This window comes from Hippopotamus amphibius, chromosome 10 (assembly GCF_030028045.1).
Source record: "Hippopotamus amphibius kiboko isolate mHipAmp2 chromosome 10, mHipAmp2.hap2, whole genome shotgun sequence".
Taxonomy (NCBI): Eukaryota; Metazoa; Chordata; class Mammalia; order Artiodactyla; family Hippopotamidae; genus Hippopotamus; species Hippopotamus amphibius.
The window spans coordinates 30,050,508-30,066,234 of NC_080195.1; the positions used below are offsets into that span (position 1 = coordinate 30,050,508).

General features: G+C 44.6%; 1 protein-coding gene across 9 annotated transcripts in view; it reads left to right on the forward strand.

Annotated features, from left to right (window-relative positions):
• The window catches only part of TACC1 (transforming acidic coiled-coil containing protein 1), a 94,980-nt gene that overhangs the window by 51,595 nt on the left and 27,658 nt on the right, over positions 1 to 15,727 (forward strand). The gene's annotated exons all lie outside the window — the stretch shown is intronic.

The following is a 15,727-nucleotide window of genomic DNA, read 5'->3' on the forward strand; positions in this document are numbered from 1 at the left end:
GTGAAGAAGGCAGCTAGAATTTTGATAGAGATTGTGTTCAATCCGTAGATAAATTTGGGGAGGATTGTCATCTTAACAATATTAAATATCCCAATCCATGAACGTGGGGTACCTTTCCATTTATTTAGATCTTTAATTTCTTCGAATAGTGTTTTGTAGTTTTTATGGTACACATCTTTTACTTCTTTTGTTAGATCTATTTCTCAGTAATAAGTAATTTTCATTCTTTTTGATACTACTGTAAATGGGATTGTTTTCATAATTTTCTTTTTGGACTTTTCATTGCAAGTATATGGAAATACAATTGATATTTGTGTATTGATCTCGTATCCTGCAACCTTGCTGAATTCACTTATTAGTTATAATAATTTTTGGTGGACCTCAGAACTTTCTATACAAAAAGTTGTGTCATCTGCAAATATAGATAGTTTTACTTTTCCTTTTCAATCTGGATGCATTTTTCCTCTTTCTCTTGCCTAATTGACATGGCTAGAACTTATAGCACAATTTTGAATAGAAGTGGTGAGAGCTGACATTTGTGTCTTGTTCTTGATCTTAGGGTAAAAGCATTCAGTCTTTTACCATTAAAAATGACAGGAGCTGTGGATTTCTCATAGATGTCTTTTATCAAGTTGAGGTAGTTCCCTTTTATTCCTAGTTTGTTGAGTGTTTTGTTTTGTTTTAATCATGAAAATATGTTGGATTTTGTCAATTTTTTCTGTGTATATTGAAATGATCATGTGGGTTTTGTCTTCCATTCTGTTGCTATGGTATATTACACTAAGTGATTTTCAGATGTTAAACCAACCTGGCATTCCTGGGATAAATCATGCCTTTTTATGTGTTAATAGACTTGGTTTGCTGCTATTTTGAGGATTTTTGCATTGATTTTCAATAAGAAATATTGGTCCGTAGTTTTTCAGTTTTGTATTTTCAGTGATATCTTTCTTTGGTTTTGGCATCAGGATAATACTGACCTGATAGAATGGATTGGGAAGTGTTTCCTCCTCTTATAGCTTTTGGAAGTTTGTGAACGATTGATGTTAATTTTTATATACTTGATAGAATTCACCAATCTGGTCCAGTCTTTGTGTATGGGGGGGAGGGTAGTTTTTAATTTACAAATTCAGGCTCTTTACTTGTCTTAGATCTATTCAGATTTTCTCTTTCCTCTCGAGTCAGTTTTAGTCGCTTGTGTCTTTCTAGGAATTTGTCTATTTTATCTAAGTTATCAAATTTGTTAACATAGTTATTCATAGTGTCATTTTCTTATCTTAAAATGGAATTAATAAGCCCTGCTTGCCTTTTTCACGGGGTTGATTTGAGGATCAGATTAGGTAACACGTGTGGAAGTGCTTTGAAGATCATATGACTGTGAAGTATTTTATTTGTTCTAAATTCTTAGTTCTAGGAAGACATACCCCGGGTACCACTGTCTGCAGCTTAACGTTTGTACTATGATCCCCCTTTGTGAGTTGCATTTCAAGGGAGATTGTCGCCCTTGTTACCAAAGGAATGTGAACTAAGATTGGACTGGAGGGGGAACTGAAGTGATTTGGAGGCTGTCTACCTGTTTCTTGAGGGGTAGCAGAGCATAGATCATATGCTTTCAGGGTCGAAGGGCATCAGTGCCCCATTAGGAAATCAGTGTCAGGCTCTGATGCATCCAGCTCCTGCCCACCCCCGAGAGCAGCTGTTTCCTTTCCTCTCGGAGGAAAAATGCTGAGTTTGGTCCAGTCACGGATGTCCTCATCTCTCCTGTAGCCCAAACCTTAGATGCACTGCATGCATTCTTCTTACCTCCTCCCAGTTTGGTTCTTTTTTATTTTTTAAATTAATTTCTATTGGGATATAGTTGATTTACAATGTTGTGTTAGTTTCTGCAGTACAGCAAAGTAAAGCAGTTATACATATACATATGTCCACTCTTTTTCAGATTCTTTCCCCATATAGATCATTACAGAGTACTGAGTAGATTTCCTTGTGCTCTACAGTGGGTCCTTATTAGTTATCTATTTTATACATAGTAGTGTGTATATGTCAATTCCAATCTCCCAGTTTATCCCTCCTCCCACTTTCCCCCTTGGTAACCATAAGTTTGTTTTCTACATCTGTGACCCTATTTCTGTTTCGTAAATAGGTTCATTTGTACCATTTTTTTTTTAGATTTGACATATAAGCAATATCATATGATATTTGTCTTTCTCTGTGTGACTTAGTTCACTCAGTATGACAATCTCTAGGTCCATCCACATCGCTGCCCAGCTTGCTTCTAAGTCAACAATAAGTGTACTTTTAAAATACAACCAGGAATAGATAGCCAGTGGGAAGTTGCTGTATAACAAAGGGAGTTCAACTCGAGGATGGATGATGCCTTAGCGGACTGGGATGGGGAGGGTGGGGGGGAGTCGAGGGAGGGAGGGACTACGGGGATATGTGTATAAAAACAAGATGATTGAACTTTGTGTACCCTCCCCCCCAAAAAAAAATACAACCAGGAAGAGCTTAAAAAAAAATAAAAAAACAACAGTGTAAAGCAATTATATTCCAATAAAGAGCTTAAAAAAAAGGTACAATGGGACTTCCCTGGTGGTGCAGTGGTTAAGACTCCATGCTCCCAATGCAGGGGGCACAGGTTTGGTCCTTGGTCAGTGGAACTAGATCTGCATGCCACAACTAAAGATCCCATGTGCCAAAACGAAGGTCCTACATGCCACAACTAAGACCCGGAGCAACCAAATAAATAAATAAATACCTTAAAAAAATAAAACCTACCTGGCTTTCAAAAATAAAGAATTACTTTAGTGTTTCTAGAAAGTTCTCTTGCAAAATATGGAGGTAGATTCAAAGAGGAAATGACCCATTTAGAAAGGGAAGAGGAGTCGGTGATGCCAGCAGGCCAGCGGTCGAGCAGTGGTGGTATTTTCTCTTTGAGAACACATGAGGTGGCTGTCACGTGAGAAGGTGGTAGTAACCTCCTCTCGACTCAACCCTCGAGTGTCTCCGAAGGGGCTTGGAGTGTGGCGCTCATCTCCCTAGTTGGACTGTAAGCCCCACGTGCGTATTTTGTGGTCCCTGCAGGCCCAGTGCAGCGTAGGCTGCAGGTCACAGGGCCTGTGGTTGGTTGGTTGCTTGCTTATCTTAGACATGACTTTATGATTTGATTTTAGGGCTGCAGGCCCTGATGAAGCGAAGGGTTTAAACTAATTAGGGAGTGCTGACATTGAGCATCTGGCTTGGATCTTGGTGGAGGATTTCTTAGTCCTGTGACTCGCGGTCAGCTTGGCTTACACGTGGTGTATGTTGGTAACACTTCTCTGTCGTTGCTGGGCCCTCCGAGTTTGTGTTATTTCTGTATATCCTCTCTGTGGTCCCAAATAACAGAGACCCCCCTTCCCCCCCGCCCCCGCTGCGGGCTTGAGTTCGGAAATCCAGGCCGGTGCCTTGGTAACTGGGGGTTCTGTTCTCATAGCTGTCAGATTCAGCTTTGCTGATGATGAGGCACTGGGGGAATGTGTGAAATTGTGCCCTGCCCCCAGCAATGAGGACAGAATGGAGCAGTGAGGGAGGAACAGTCCCTACCTGTTTTTGTTTTTGTTTTTTTTTGTTTTTTGTTTTTGGCGGGGGGGTGGAGGGGGTTGGCCGTGCTGCGAGAGATGTGGGATCTTAGTTGCCTGACCAGGGATTGAACCCGGGCCCTTGGCAGTGAGAGCACCGGAGTCCTAACCGCTGGACCTCCAGGGAACTCCCCGGTCCCACCTGTTTGAACGCCTAGCCCAGCTTGGTCACGTGGGTTCCACACCTCACTTGTGAGTACTCAGAAGTGTGGCACGGGGGAGGGGGGTTGTTCCTAGACACGGACTGTTCCCTGCTTCCGTCCTGACTCAGATGCCCTTCCCTCCACGGATGTAGCAACATAGAGCGATATACTTGACTGTGTCCTATCAAAGCATTGAACCTCACCCCAGAACCCTTCTTCCTGGGCTTGCGACCCCATTTGGCTTTTCTCAGTGTCATCCCAGAAGTGAAGAGAAATGAGGTGAATGCAGACAGCTCTAGAATTCACTGGGGGCTCTGTGGCATGTTGAGCCATGGCCTGCCTGTGCCCCAGACCAGGCCCCACGCCCCCTCCTCTCTCCTGCTCCCTCACTCCCTCTGTTCTAACCTTGCTGAGCGTGGTTTCTTCATCTGTAAGATGGGCTTAAGGAACACCTTAAAGTAATATATCTGGAGCTCCGAGCACGGTTACAATAGTAGTGTAATTATGAAGAATTTTTCATAAAGAGGGAGGCCCTTCAGAAAGAGCCCTTAACAAACAATAAATTCCACCCTTGTGTCTGTCTTGGGAAGAGAAAGGGGTGGGGGCTGGGCGGGCTTGGAGCAGGAGTCCTGTGTTGAAATGGAGACAGAGGAGAAATGGATAGAAGGAGATTAGGTTTGGGTAAGAAGAGATTTTTGTGCTTAATAAGAAAGGTTCTGGGCCTCGGGATGGGAAAATTGGCTTAATATTAGTCATTTGTTTATGCATCTGTAACATTGGGGGATAATTTAATGCTTATTTAAGGTTTATTGCATGAAAATCATTACACAATAAACAATCTCTGGATAAGTCATTCTGGAAGTGAGGCCAAGGCTCTGGTCCCAGTGTTTTCTAGAAATTGGTTTCTCTAATACTATATCGCCAACATCTTTCCATGTCAGTAACTGCTTCAAACACAATTTTTACTGTTGTACCACAATATGTTTTATTTTATTTTTTAAATTTTGTTTGTTTGGCTGTTTTGGGTCTTTGTTGCTGTGCAGGGGCTTTTTCTAGTTGTGGACAGTGGGGGCTACTCTTTGCTTCTCATTACAGCGGCTTCTCTTGTTGCAGAACGCAGGCTCTAGGCACGTGGGCTTCAGTACTTGCGGCCCACAGGCTCAGTTGTTGTGGCTCATGGGCTCTAGAGCGCAGGTTCAGTAGTTGTGGTGCACGGGCTTAGTTGCTCTGTGGCATGCGGGATCTTCCCGGACCAGGGATTGAACCCATGTGTCCTGCATTGGCAGGCGGATTCTTAAGCACTGAGCCACCAGGGAAGTCCCTGTTTTTATTTTAATCATTGAACTGGCATCAGACAGCTAGTAACAAGGAAGTTAAACAGTACTGTGGGAAAACTTTTTCTCTGTTCTTTTTCTGGAGGACACAGGAATGGGTACCACTGCTGGATGTCTTGCAGTATCTGGTTTTGTGGGCATTTGCCTGGTTTCCCTTATGAAGATCATCAGCCTTGGGTAATTGTGAGTAAAGCTGCTTTTTCCATCACATGGAGGCAGAATCTTTATCTTGCTACTAGATAAGACTGTATTTACTGTCCGTGGTCAACCTGTAGTTTCGAAAATGCGACTAAATGTAAATAGCACTTGCAGTTGAGAGGTTGTTTTGTTTTACACCAAATATGTGGTGTCTTTTTTTTTTTTTAATAAATTTAGTTATTTAGTTATTTATTTTTGGCTGCATTGGGCCTTGGTTGCTGTGTGCGGGATTTCTCTAGTTGTGGTGAGTGGGGGCTACTCTTCTTTGCGGTGCTCGGGCTTCTCTTTGCGGTGCTCGGGCTTCTCATTGCGGAGCACGGGCTCTAGGTGCACAGGCTTCAGTAGTTGCGGCGTGTGGGCTTAGTAGTTGTGGCTCGAGGGCTCTAGTGCAGGCTCAGTAGTTGTGGCTCATGGGCTTAGTTGTTCCACGGCATGTGGGATCTTCCCGGACCAGGGATAAAACCTGTGTCCCCTGCATTGGCAGGCAGATTCTTAACCACTGCACCACCAGAGAGGTCCCTGTGGTGTATTTTCAAATATCAGTTCTCTGTGTGATTGACACACCCACTGAGTGTCCTACAGTTCAATCCTAGTCTGACACTACCCAGGATTAGCGTCAGACTCCAGAGATTTAAGGGCTCAGTCCTTCAAGGCTGCCCACACCTGAGGTGCCAGGTGCATCCCAGGTCCCACACTTCTGTGCAATTTGGCTACAGATTTGGGGGTTCCCACAACCCCCTCTCAGCCTCTATACTGCAGTGACTCACAGAACTCAGGAAAATACGTTTACTGCTTTATTGTAAAGGATGCAGCTCAGGAACAGCCAAATGGAAGAGATGCGGAGGGCCAGGTGTGGGTGCGGGACACGGAGCTTCCATGTCCTCTCCAGGAATGTCACCCCTCCAGCACCTCTATGGGTTCACCAACCTGGGAGCCCCTTGGATCTCACTGCTCAAGGCATTTTATAACCCGATTGATCTCCAGCCCCTGAAAGTTCCCACCTTGTAATCACGAGTTTGATCTCTCTGGTGACCAACCTCGTCTGGACACTGTCTGGGGCCCCCACCCTGAGACACCTCATTAAACTCAGGTATGATCAAAAGGGGCTTGTTATCAATAACAAGACACTCCTGTCACCCAGGAAAATTCAGAGGGCTTTAGGAGCTCTGTATCAGGAACCTTGGACAAAGGCCATTTTATTATACTGCATCTTCTAGTGTGAAGATACGCACATAAAAATGTTCATCACAGCGATAATTATAATGACAAAGAAATTTGAGAACCCTCAAAAATTACATAACATGTCGTGTGCCTTCAGTGTTCCTGTCGTTAAACAAATGAATGTATGTTTTGGGGGGAGGCTGGGGAAGGGGTGCTGCCAAGTGTGAAGGAGAAACAGCAGGGGAGGGGAGTGCAAGTGTCCATGCGCCTGAGCCGAGCTGTTCCAGGTTTGCTGTTTTCAGTCACTTCATTTTTTAAGTTGCTGTTCTCGACACCAGTAGGCTTCACAGCACTGAGACTTCTCTCCAGAGGGAAATGGTTCAGTAAATTCGGCACTGGAGTTGTGAGATTTGGGTGTTTGATGGCCTCCCCTAGAAACCTGCTATGTCCAGTAAGGTAGCCTCTAGCCACACGTGCCTATTTAACCAAAATCAAATAAAATTGAACGTTCAGTTCCTCCATCACACTGGTCACATTTCAAGTTGTCAGTAGCCACAGAGAGCTGGAGGCTGCCTTATCACAGCTCAGATGATGGAAAATTCTTATGATACAAAGTTCCATTGGACAGCACAGCCCTCAGTCCCGCTCTGCATGTTAAAATCATCTTTTAAAAAGTGCCAGGAATTCCCTGCTGGTGCAGTGGTTAAGCATCTGCCTGCCAATGCAGGGGACACGGGTTCGAGCCCTGCTCCGGAAAGATCCCACATGCTGTGGAGCAACTAAGCCCATGTGCCACAAATGCTGAGCCTGTGCTCTAGAGCCCGTGAACCACAACTATTGAGCCCACATGCCACAACTACTGAAGCCCATGAGCCTAGAGCCCGTGCTCCACAACAAGAGAAGCCTCCACAATGAGAAGCCCGAACACCGCAACGAAGAGTAGCCCCCGCTCGCCTCAACTAGAGAAAGCCTGTGCAGCAACGAAGATTCAACACAGCCAAAAATAATAAATTTTAAAATGAATTAATTTTTTTAAAAAGTGCCTGGGCCCTTCACGAGACCGACTAAATGAGGGGCTCTGGGATAACACCCAAGAATCTATGCTTTTTTCACAGCTCCCTAATGATGTGATTCAGGAACATTTTTGAATCATTGCACTAGATGCATCCATTTCCACCAGGGGAGCATCTGTCCTTCCATCCGTCTGTCCGTCAGGCACTCCTGCGTCCTCCACCACTGCACAGCCAGCTCACCTCACGCTCTTTTCCTACAGCCTGTGTTGTTCCATTTCTGTCTTAAACCGTCTGCCATTTGCTCACCAGTTTTACACTTGCTGATGCAGCCAGACTTTGATTACCCTTCCGGCTCCGCTCCTCGGAGAAATGTTTTGTCTGGTTGCGTTGTGCACCAGAATTGTGTTAAGTTGCCTCTTACCCTTCTGTGACAGGCGATGTCTGTAGGTCGTTTTCTGAAACCAAGTTTGGAAAGCGGTCAAGTGCATCAAGGCACTGGCTTGGGTGGGATCAAAGGGGATCCGGGCTTCTGCTCCTCTGCATTGTGTGGGGATGGGAGGCGGAGGGCGCCTGGGAAGAGAGGAAACTTGCCTTGAACTCTCTGGAAATATGTATCATTGTATGTAGCTGTGGAAAATCATCTAAATAATATTCATTGTAAACACAAACTAGAAAATCCAGATAAGCAAATAAGAGACGGAAAAGGGGCTTCCCTGGTGGCACAGTGGTCAAGAATCCGCCTGCCAATGCAGGGGACGTGGGTTCGAGCCCTGGTCCGGGAAGATCCTACATGCCAAGGAGCAACTAAGCCCGTGAGCCACAACTGTTGAGCCCATGTGCCACAACTACTGAAGCCCACGTGCCTAGAGCCCGTGCTCTGCAACAAGAGAAGCCATGGCAACAAGGAGCCCACACACCACAATGAAGAGTAGCCCCCGCTTGCTGTAACTAGAGAAAGCCCGTGTGCAGCAATGAAGACCCAGCGCAGCCAAAAAAATAATAAATAAAATAAAGTCAAGAAAAGGGGGTGGGGGGGAACAGACATAGTCTCAATTCAAAGAATGAAATGTTAAAAAAAATTGGTGTACATCATTCCAGAGTTTTTTCTAGATATTTTTTTATTCTTACCAAAAAATCTGTGCATACGATCATAGCATATACCTATCACCCAGTTATAGCAACCAACATTTTGGCATGTTTGCTTCTTTTTTTGAAGTATTTATGAGACATTTTCTCTAAATATTTAAGTGCGCATCTCTAAAACATAAGGACATTTTTCCTGTTAACCATAAGACCATTATCATAACTAATAAAACTAACCTAATTAATAGCATCTAACCTAGGCCGTGTTTAATCAGGCTTTCCCAGTTCTCCTCAGAATGGCTTTAATGTTGGATCCAAAGTCAGATATTGCATTTGGTAGAATTATATCTTTTTGGTCTGTTTCATTGTATTAGTCTGTTCCCTCCATTCCCTCCACGCTATTTTTTTTTCCTACCAGTTTTGTTTGACAAGAGGCACATTGTATGCCGTCCCATCTTTTGGATTTATCTATTCCCTCATTTCCTGCAAACCAGACGTTAGGTCTAAAAACCTGATTCGGGTTATGTATTCTTTTTTTAAAAAACAGTATAAAGAGAATGAATAGGTGCTAGTGGGAAGCAACTGCATAGCACAGGGAGATCAACTCCGTGATTGGTGATGACCTAGAGGGGTGGGGTAGGGAGGGTGGGAGGGAGGCTCAAGGGGGTGGGGATATGGGGATATATGTATACATACAAGCTGATTTGCTTTGTTGTACAGCGGAAACTAGCACAACAGTGTAAAGCAATTATACTCCAACAAATATCTGGGGGAAAAAAATGAAGAGGGCCCAAACTTCCACTGTATGTGGGCCCACCCACCCAGGCCCACCCACCCAGGCCCACCCACCCAGGCTCACCCAGGCCCACCCACTCTCCTTTCCTCTTTCTTTGTTAGAAAATTGTAACGGTACAGAAAGCTTCTTTCCACTTCCTGCAAGGCAGTCAGTCAGTGGTGATTTCCCCTTCCACATGTAAGTTCTGTGTCTTTCTCTGTCTAAACTGAAGAAGGTCTCATACCTTGTGCACCCGTCTTCCCCTTGCTCTTTCCGCCCCACATGTCTCAGAGACCCTTCCGTACTCCCGGGTCAGTGTTGCACCCTAACGTATCCGTCAGGCCCTGTGGTGCTTTCTAGTGGCCCCCAAAGTGTGTGGGAACATCCTTATCCTGTATACACGTGCGTTTGGCCCTCTTTGTGGCATAATTACAATAAACTCCTAGCCGTGCAAATCAAGAGATAAACATTTCCTGAGGATCCCCTGCACGCTTTCCTGCATCCGTGTGAGAGGGCCGCCTGGCCCCTCACCTGGCCGCTGTGACTGAGCGTCATTGGTATTTTAATTTTTGCAAATTTGATGGGTTAAAAACGGTATCTGGTTTATTAATTGTGTGAAAGTGAGCATGTTTTTCAAGTGTGTTTTAGCCATTTTTAAAAATTGCTTATTATACCCTTTATCCTGTAGAATTGATTCCTGATTTCAGTTGTTCAGTGGGAGGCACCAGAGATGGTGGGTTTCTGTTTTTAATGGGAAACAGGGAGGAGGTTTATGGTCCGGTGGAGACCCCGCCACCTCTGACTCATGAAGCCCAGGAGACGTGAGGTTCTCTCTGTGCCTTCTCCTTAATTCTCCTTTTGATCACATGGGGTTTTGTTTATAAAATGCCCCATCACCAGGCACGCCCACGGGTCCGCGCTTGACCTCCTCCCTTTTCTTCTCCACCTTGTTGCCTTGCGCTGTACCAGCCCTGCTGGAGGCAGCCCCTGATGTCCAGCCACAACCCTGGTGTCCGCTGTGCACGCATGTCTCCGAGGGCCTCGGACACCTGGCCTCTGCAGGCCCAGCCAGGCCCCAGGTCCCCGCAGACTGGCAGCGTGGTGCTCCCTCCGGGGGAAGGTTTGTTCTGTTTCTGGCAGTTACCAGAGGAGAGGGGCTCCTTTAAGCAGAGCAAGGAAAAAAGTCTGCAGACTCAGGCCAGATTCTGGCCTCCTGACCTTACGCTGCCCTCTGCCCAGCAAAGCCCAAACCACCCTCCAGAGAAGGAAGGTATTCACTCAGGTCTGATTTTCCAAGGGGATGATCTGTCCAAGCGTCCCTTCCTTCCACACCAGTGCCCTGCCGGGACCACCCCCACCAGCTTTCGCTGGACGTTTGGTGCCCCTTAGGGCCCAGCCACCCACCACCCTTCTGTCCCGTCTTAATGTCAACGTGCACGGAGCCAGTCACTGACTTCTGTTTAAACAGACGATTTAAATTTGTGTTTTGGTGAGTGTTCCCTCTCAGACATTTAGTTCACACTTAAAATTGCTGAAAACAGCACTTGCAACATTCCCTTGGAATGTTCTTGTAGGTGGCGAGCTTTGTTCTTTGATGTTAGGACTTTTTCCCCAGTAGCATTAGAGCTTTTAAACCCTGAAGTGGTAATTGAGGGGTGATTGAAGTTGTAACTATCAAGCAATGAGAGGAGCCCTTTGAGGACCCTAAATGTGGTCCCAAAATTCAGTCTTCTGCCCGGTGGTTTCTAAGGCCAGGCTTTGGAGAAGGCAGTAGATTTTCTCCCCTGGAGAAGGCTCTGATGTAATTCTTCATTGAATTTCTGGGGCTTTGTGGACCCTCAGAAAATTTATCTCAGAACCCTTCTTCCTGAATTACTGCGAAGATGTTCATTTTCATGTATTGGTTCAGAGATTTTTGTTTTAGCCTCACAGTCAGACCTTGCATCTTAGACTTGGATGTGAGATACGGTTTAGATTTTGAGGTTAGAAGGAGGCCGGTGTGTGTGTGCGTGTGTGTGTGTGAGAGAGAGAGATACAAGAGGCCTGTTCTAATTTTGGCAGCTTTATCACCTTACATGTCCAGTATTTATTTGTGGGGTTTTTTGTTTGCTTGTTTGTTTTTTGGCCATGCTGCAAAGCATGTGGGATCCTAGTTCCCCAACCAGAGATGGAATCCGTGCTCCCTGCAGTGGAAGCACAGAGACTTAACCACTGGACCGCCAGGGAAGTCCCACATGTCCAGTATTTAGAAGCCCATAAAAGAGGCCTCCTGTAGCTGAAGGAGAGGCAGTGATAGGCAGATCTAAAAGGAGCTTGCTGTAAGTGTTTCACCAAAACATCTGAGGGGGAAAAGTCAAGCATATTTGAGAAAAATGCCAAATCTGCAGTGTTAATATGCAGTGTTTTCTGAGTGCTTGCTGTTTTATCTCCTCTTAAATGAGGTTATCCGTGTGGAAGCAGCCAACTGAGCAGGTTCCCAGTGTATGTTAGCTGAATACATTTCTGAGTTTCAAAAATATTTTGTGTTCATGGCATTTCCCCTCTTCTAAGGTTTTCAAGGTTTTTCATACACTTGAATTTTAAGCTAGTGTATTTTCAAGATACCAGAGTGCAAAGCAGAATGTTAAGCTGTTACCTGAGTCTTTAGAATCTGGGCATTCTGTGCCTTTACTTTTAAAAATATTATAAAGAGGGAGGGAAAATCTCTTTTCACAGGAGAATAGTCTAGATCCTGAATAAGCATAAAAGGCATTTGTGTTAGAGCACCCACGGGTGCGTCACACAACGTTTTAGATCTAGGAGAGGCCGCTTGTTGAAAGGAAAAGCTTCATTAACAGCAACAGACGTGGCAGAAGTGGAAATGTTGGCCTATTTTTGGATTTCCTCTGTGTTTGCTTTGAATTCATCTACTGATCTCATCTCTGTCTGTGTTCACCAAGCCGCCAGGCAATGAATGCCGTGCTTGTCGGCATGGTCCAGACTCATCAGCCTCATTCCAGGGAGAGAGCTTATCAGCGCCCCCGGAGGAAGGTTTTGAAGGAATGCAGGATTTGTGTAAAAATGGAAGGATGACTAGAGGGAGGTTAGTTACATAACGGTGCTCTCAGATGAAAGCGAGGACTGAATACCCGATGTTAGAACTCTTAAACAAAGCCTGGGGACACTTTGGGTATTTTACTTCCTCCTGAAAGTTACTCATGGTGCCATGCTTTCCTTTAGGTTGTGTTTTAGGGCAGCTCTGGGTATGTGGGGTCACCTGGTACTGGGACACTTTCTGATGGAGAGTGTAAGTGCAAGGAAAATCTTACTCAGAGATACCTTTTCGAGTTAGATGAAGAGTTTGGTTTTTTCCTTGTTTTACATTTTCACGAACTCCCCAAACTGGTTTGTTTGTTTGTTTGTTTGTTTGTTTTTTTGGCCATGCCACACGGCTTGCGGGATCTTCCATGGCAGTGAAAGCACTGAGTCCTAACCACTGGACTACCAAGGAATTCCCCCAAACTGCTTTAAATCAATGAGCAGCACTCTCCCAACCCCTCCCACCTGCCCGTCAGTACTTTCTCCTGGTAACTGGAGATGCTAGACCAGGGTGGGGCCTGCAGGGAGTGGGCATAGGACTGGGCAGGTTCACTGACCTGGCACCTGGCCTGATCTGGCCAAGAAATGCCTGGGCAAGGGTCTTCTGCTCAGGCTGGAGGCCTGAATTCAGGTGAAGGGTGCTTGTTTTCTTTCCCCCTCCCCCTTGGTGGGTGGCATGCTTTAGGATGCAGCAGAGCTGCAGGTGTCCCCAGGTTGCCCGGGCTGGGCTCCTTTTCCATCCCTCGCTCCCCCCCCCCCCCCCACTAGCCTGTGGAGATTGGGAAGAGGGAGGGTCTAGAGGAGTGGATGGAAGTGGAGGAAGGTGGGAAGGCCCTGCCCTTTTCTAATGGAGGAGATTAGGGCAGAAATCGAAAGCTAGGAGAGAGTGAGTGAAAGGCGACTCCATAGGTCTCTCCCTTTGGTCTCTGGGAGGCGTGGGATTCATGGTGAAGGAATCAGGAAACAGACAAAAGGTTCCAAGAAGGGAAAGAGCCGCTGGGCTGGAAACACTGTCCTCTCCTATCACAGCCTCACCCTTTTGCCTTATCTCAAGCCTGTGGGAGAAGAACACAGAGGACTCGGGTATCTGCCCCCAGGGCTCCCACGAGGGAGACTGTCGGTAAATGTTTAGAAGTCAGCAGCAAGCAGAGATTGGGACAGAAATTATGTAACAAAAGACAGTTTTTCTTTGATTATCATCAGCTTTCAATGTCATATGTAAAAGTGGAACCTCCATGTTCCCACTGCCCAAGTTATATCATTGTCCAGATTTTCCCAGACTTGCCCCCACCATCCCCTTATCTTCTTTGGTGTGTGTGTGTTGTCGCTTAAGTATGTTTTTTTTTTTTACTTTTTTTTAAATTTTTATTTATTTTTTTTATTTTTTGGGGGGTACACCAGGTTCAATCATCTGTTTTTATACACATATCCCCGTATTCCCTCCCTTCCTTGTCGCTTAAGTATTTTTAAAACAAGTTCCAGGTATCATGTCACAGATATTTCAGTAAGCATCTCGAAAATGTTTGGGCACTTCCCTATATAACTGTGATATCATTATTAATAGTATTACTCTTTTAATTTACAAAGATGGTTAAACTTCAAGATTTATTTTAAATTAATCCTTTTTAGGTAACTTCTTTCCAGAAAAAAGATAATCAACTTCTATTTAAAAATTTAGAATAAAATATGCTGAGGTTCAAAGATGAAAGTGTAGGAGGGAGATACCTTACAGTTAAGTAGGATCCAGTGTGACTTTGAAGGTCATCACATGTACACCGTGGCTTCAGTTATGTCAAGTACTAGTCGCAGCCCAGATCTCTCTGTGCTACTTACTTCCTACTCAGCATCTCTGCTTCAGGGTCCCAGATAGCTCTCAGTGTCAGGCCCGACCTTGCTGCCCCAGTCCGACAACCCCATGCTCTTTGGCTGGTACCCCTGAATCTCACTGAATAGTAACACCATCCTCTTGTTCCACAAGCTGAAAATGTACAAGTCATCTTTGAGGCCTCCTCCTTCAGTCCTACATCCAGCCTGTCACAAGCCTGATCAGTTTCGCCTCATTTTTCTCAGATACTGTGCACTTCTCCTCCTGTCCACTAGCACCGCCCTAGTCAAAGCCACAGAATAACATGCTATTGCTTCTATTTATTCCATTTTGACCTCCTTCCAACCCTTCCCTACATTTCAATTGGAGGGAGCTGTTGAGAACAGAAATCTGATTTCAGTACACCCCTGCTTAACCGCTCTCTGTAGCTCACGTAAAATAAGTCATAACTATCTATACTTTCATATAATCAAGATTCGATATCATACAACCAACTGATGCTAGGGTGTGAGCAGGTGTGCCCAGACCTGGCCTGGCTTCTAACCGAGCCCATTACATGTAGATTTTTGCAGCCCTGGGTTTTTGATGTGCTTTCACTGTTGCTTTTCTACCCCCCCTCCCCCCCAATCAGCACAGAGAAACAATAACACCTTCATCACAGCTCAAATATATGGAAAGAGAATAGAGAATCTGTACACACACAAGTTAAATTGTCAGTACACTTTAAAACGTTCTCGTTAAAATTCTGTGTGTAATGCACTTGAGTTTTAAACTTTTTTATCTTGAAAGGTTTCAAGAGTATACGATAGAGAAAATAGTACAATGAAAACTCCTAAATACCCATCCCTGGGTTCAACAGTTATCAAGATTTTGCCACATTTGCTTTCTCTTTTTAAAAAAATAAAATAAAAATAACAAATATCCTTTTGAAGAATGTGAAATCCCAGGTGTCATGCATTGAGAGCTTTTTTTAAAAATTACAGTATTAATAATAGTTAAATATATCTTTAAGAACAAGACATATTGGACATTGGTAGACTATCTGAAGCATCTGTGCAGAACAGTTTGTAAACCACTGCCCAATTCCTGCCATAAAGAAATCATGTTAAAAGATATGTGAGTGCTTTAAACTATCCCAGTGATGCTCAGTTCTTTGATCCTGGATTGGGATTAGGAAGTAGGATTAGATTGTCATCTCTGAATTTTCCTTCAATCGTGAGATACCATGATAATAATTAATTTACTCAGTTTTTGCTGCTACTCTATTATTTCAGATATCTAAGTCAGGAAGCCACCATCTTAGTTTGTGCTTATACCCTCATTTACATCTTCCTCATTGCAGTGTTTCTCCTTATAAGACCCCAATTAAAAAGGATCTTTCATTTTCACAAGTGATTTGAGAGAATTCCTGACCAGCTTAGTGATGAAGCTTCTAACAAAGAAGTAACTTTATTGTTTTACGATTTGTGTTTTAGTAAAATAAGGGCTGTTTCTTCTTCA